This window comes from Pinus tabuliformis, chromosome 1_1 (assembly GCF_031772625.1).
Source record: "Pinus tabuliformis cultivar Carrire ecotype Pingquan chromosome 1_1, CPIR1, whole genome shotgun sequence".
Taxonomy (NCBI): domain Eukaryota; kingdom Viridiplantae; phylum Streptophyta; class Pinopsida; order Pinales; family Pinaceae; genus Pinus; species Pinus tabuliformis.
The window spans coordinates 209,269,375-209,274,718 of NC_142297.1; the positions used below are offsets into that span (position 1 = coordinate 209,269,375).

Sequence of the window (5,344 nt, forward strand, 5' to 3'; positions counted from 1 at the left end):
TCTCTTGAAGACTCTGCCAAGGGGAGGTGAACAAAGTGACTTTCATAGAAACTTATTAATGTCATGTTCACACGTGTGACTAGACTATCTATATATATTTTTTTAAATGCCTCCCAAAAATTAGTGCTCAATAAAATTATCTAAAAAATCCAATACATAATAGAGGATTGCAAATCAATATACAAAACTAACCCTTGAAGTTAACCTCACCTACAAAAAATCTATATGCAAGAATGGATGAAACATCCACAACTAGTATTAATTACTTAAGCCTTCAATTTACCAAAAATCTTAGCCTTTTCCTTGGTTGTCTAGAATCGCCCATGCCCAAACTTTGAGGATGTGTCAATGAACTTCAACTTGATTTCCTTCAAGGTGGTGCGAGAATTCTGTTTCAACAATGACTACCACAAAGTAACCACCCACTTCTTGGTGCCCACAGAACATGGTTTGATCATAACGTAATCATATTTTACCACACCATAATAAGGGAAACCACCCATTGGTGTTATATCCTTCTCAGTCCTATCGAATTTAGTCATTGTCTTTTGGGATTCCTGATCTTCTTTGCTAATCTTGTAGATCTTATTATTCATATCAGTACAGTGATAGTAACCATTCTAACCAGCGGCCCTAGAAATAATAACGAAAACCCTAGATGGATGCCAAGCACCAATACAAGTTACCTTACACAAACCCCTGTGGGTTTTTCAAGGAAGAGTTGTAACACACCATCTGGTTACCATACCTTCATAACCCTTACCCTTTGTGACACCAATAACATCAAACATTTCATCTTTTCTGTAAGAGCATCAATAGGAACTTGTTTCTCAAGTATGTTATACACATACCCTACTTTCTGGGCTATTGTTCTCCCATTAACTTGTATTTCCATCACGCATGACTTCTTTTGTTTCAATGGCCACATGCAGCCAAAACTTGGAAGCAAAAATTGCATAGGAATGCAATACATTGCCAGAGCTCAACATTCTTGTAGAGGCAGAGTCAGCAGAGAAAACTCAGAAGTTGGATGTAGCAGCCAGGGAATCAAAGGTTGGAATCAGTTGAGTCCAATTAGACCTTTAGCTGCAGATATCAGAGTTACAGTTGAAGTTACAACTGACCACGAAGTCTAGGAGGAGCGCGAAGCAAAGATTAAGGAGGGCATGGCCACATTAGACACAAAAGTCAAGGACTACACCGACTTATTTGAGTATTCCATGGAACTCTGGACATATCACCAGGAGGACCCCACTCTACAGGAGATCGATATTGATATTAGGGAGAAGCAACAACATTTAGATGAAATGAGGTTGAGTGCATGCACTTTGGCACTAATCCAGCACTTCACATGCTTATAGGAAGGGAAGCAGCTGCAAACAAAAATTGGGGAGTTGCGCCGGAAAGAGGCCATCTTGAGGGCTAGAACACATCCTTGAACATAAGAAGCCAACCAGCTCACTCTATCAGTTCAGACTAGGTTAAAGGGCATCCAGCAAGTGCAGAGAACAATGGACCTCACAGTGTAAGGCCCTACTACAGAGAATCTTGTCGAGGAATTACACCAGGCATCTATGCAGGGCACAATTGATTTGCAGGTTCTAAAAATGGAGCTCTGCGAACTCTAGGAAAATATTGCAACACCAGTCGAGTGACTCGAGGACGAGTCACCTAATTATGTTGGGGGCCTATTGGGATGGGGTTGTTGGTGTTAAGTTTTGGTCATACTTTGGGTTAAATTTTGTATAAAATGTAAAGTATCCATGAAATTTGGAAGTGGAGCGCAAATATAGTATGAGTCAAAGGGGCTTTAGTCCCTTAGGTGGGTAAGTGATAGGAAGGTTTTGAGACTCGCCCATGGTCTACAGACAATGGTATTTTAAGAAAAATGATATATATATATATGAGTCATAGCGAGTCTAGAGAAGAAATGAAGATAGAATATCATTGTTTTGGGCAAGAAGCGAAGGTAGGAAAGATTTGTTTCCTGTACTTAGGTGAAAGGGGAAGGATCCTACAACTGAGTGCTCAAAGACCTTGGTAATTCTGCATGATGAGTGCGCGGGCCCCTGCAGCTGAGTGCACAGGGAAATAATTTTGTACTTTGAAGAATATATAATAAAAAGGCTATTTTGAAGACCTATTTTGTGTATTTGCATCTTTGTGTTTATTTCTGCAATTTTATATGTTCTCTTTGTTATTGATAATATATGAAAGAATGCTTTATTTATGTGCTAAAGTAGCGGATTTATAAAATTTGTGCATGTTATGAATAATTGAATGCCTTCGTGAAGATCTAAAATTCATTTAAGTAAATTTACTGTAATCCTCTGTCTCAGAAGGTCCAAGCTTCGCAAAGATAGATCTAAGCCCTAGGAACCATAGAAACCTATCGAATTGACCTTTGGATGCAGAAACCTAGTTCTGTCATCCCCCAATATTGCTTCGAGTGAGATTATAGCCTGCGCTACGCAGGTTGTTGCTGAAAGGGCCAATAGTTAGGGTTTTGTTTATTGGCGCAAATAATGTTCAACCTAGGTCAGGCCCCATCAAGCCAACAATTCCAAAAATAGGTTAGTAGTACGACAAAGTATATTTCATCAATAGTTGAATAGGCATGAAGCCTTGAAAATCAATTGTGGAGACATTTTGATTCTAGATATTGGCCGCAATCAACCTACTTTAATGCTCTCTTTCTAAAATTAACTAAAAATTGCATATACCTAACTTGAACTATAGCTTGAACTAAGCCTCCCAATATTTGGGGCTCTAATGTTGAGGAATGAAGAAGGCCTTCTTGTCATTTTTTGCTCAACTATGTTAAAGTCCCCAAAAGTTAACCAATTAACCTCTCATTTTTGGCTCAACTATGTTAAAGTCCCCACAAGTCAACCAATTAACCTCTAATAGTTTTTCAATTATTCAATGGAAAAATTTTCACAATACAAAGCATCATTTGGATCATAGATGTTGACAACCCCTAACATATGTCCATCTAGTTGTAAACATATCTTGGCCAATCGTTAGATAGGATATGTGCCTCTGTATGTAACACAGGTACCAAGTGTGGTTAAGAACAACATTGCTAAATAAATTTTCCCTTGCCAAGCTTATATCTATATTCCTTGGCATTGGATTAGATGAAATTAAGTGAATCCTTGAGAAAAAATCTAGGCACTTTCACTTCTTATAGATAGACAATGTAGAGGCTACGAACAAACTTGCATATTCAATGGACTATATCCTTTCTATTAGCTTCCAAAACATCCCAAATGTTCAATGAGAATGCTTACTTTGGGGGTGAAAGAGAAACACCAACCCCAATATTTTTATCATATTTGGTATCCACCTCATATAACTATTTTAGCATCCTGCATGAATTAAACGTTAGAGTATGTGAGGGAGAGAAAATATGTTCAATGCCTTAGGTTTAATAAATGGTCCACCTTGCCATTCTCTATTGTGTCCCCTATCTAACATAGGTGATGGTGGCATATTTGGCCTACCTATGTCAAAATGGGCCTAAAAACTCTTGAAAGTAGGGGTTTTACCTTTAGGTGGATTTGTTATACCTGTATGTTAATTGGGGTTGGTGTAATTAGAAGATCTTGATTTTGCTTGGGCCTTGGGTTCTGGGGCACTACTAGTTGTAAGAAGGAAACAATTTCAAGGCTTTAGTAGTAGAAGCAATTATTTGGAGTGTTAAATCCTCAACTTGAATGTGGACAATGTGTCGCTCAACGTATTTTTTTGGTCCAAGCATCAAGGGGAAAATTGGTAACAAGAACATATAATCATTTTGGCCACCAATGATCACATAGAATTTCTTATACCAAGGAAACTAATATAATATCCCACAAACATACCGAGAAAGGTTATCCGGGATTTGAATTGAGTTGGACTAGGAATCATCACTATGAATCACAACCACTAATGGTGCACTTGATGGGTATGTCATTTGAAAAATTGCTTTGCATACAAATGTGCTCTATGGTCTTTGCTAAAATTATTTTTTTATGTCTATGGCAAACAAATTTGCATATGGGATGAGATAGCCTTTCCAGAAAATGCTAGAGTTATATTGGAAAACTATGGAATTCTTCTAGATCAGACAATTAACTTAGCCAATTTATTTGTTGAGAATTTTTAATACATTGAGAAAAAAATCCCATAGTGTTTTGATGAAGCTCAAGGTCATAATTGCCCAATAACTATGCAGGTTGAAGCCTCCTTAAATATGAATATGAAAAAAATCTTGGGCATATTTCAAATTCAAATCTTATTATGCCAATCATACAACTCCCACGAATCTCCAACTTGAGCCTAAATGATACTTTTATAGGGGATTTCATCTTGAAAATGACCTATGAAGGCATGCTAACTGTAGTCAGAACAAGCTTCTATATATTCGTTGATGACATTTTAAACAAGTGTGATAGAAATAGGAATAGAGTTGTGCCATTCTGAATAACGTTTGATGCAATTTTTTTTCTCTTTCTTTAGTAGTATTATCCTCTTTCTTCACTGGATTATGAGTAGCTTCAAGAACATGGGACACATATTTATGCCCCTACTTAACTATTAGGAAATGTTAGCAACACAAGATGAAGAAATAAATGCATGAAAAAAATGTCAGAATCTAAAGCATGTGAGAATAAAGAATCAACAATAGAGCATTTAAGAGGATAGGATACCATGCACTTGGTCTAATTTTTTTACCAAGCTTGATTCACTGTTTATATTTTTTAGTTAATGAATATCACTCTTCCCTTTCCCAAGGGAAACTTTAGACTTCTAGTTCCAAATAGGGAATTAACCGAATATTCTTCTTATCTAGTTCTGTAACCAACTCCCTCTTTCATTCGGGAGTTAAGCACATAAGGAATAAGAGTCCCAATTCATTCATCACAAGCTTTCTGTGGAGGTTGTAATTATATTTACCGAGCCTTGGTTGGTATGCATCGAATTTGCCAGTGTCTCATGAATTCAACAATGGGGACATTTTCAAGAAATATCCATGGACATGCAGTTCTATTGTCGATGCTACAACACCCTCCAAAAACTTTTCCTACACCAAATTTCAAAGCCTACCTTGGTCTTTTATATTTTCACTGCAAACATTGAAATCCATTCCATGTGTTTTCTTTAAGCATTTTGGCCCCTTTTGCAATAAAAGAGAAATGTCATATTTTCGCATATTAAGTGTCGCTCAATGTATATGAGCCTATTTTGGTGGTTTCAGAGGGTAATCCTTGTGTCAATTAGTTGATCTTAGCATGTAAACATTTGTATCACTCATTCCCAATTTTGTAAGAATTGACACACAAATTTCGTCATGTTTGTC

The 5,344-nt window shown here is 37.0% G+C and overlaps 1 pseudogene; it reads right to left on the reverse strand.

Moving 5' to 3' along the window:
* Positions 1–266: 266 nt before the first annotated feature.
* Positions 267–928, reverse strand: LOC149212268 (large ribosomal subunit protein uL3 pseudogene; annotated as a pseudogene).
* Between the last annotated feature and the right edge of the window lie 4,416 nt (positions 929–5,344).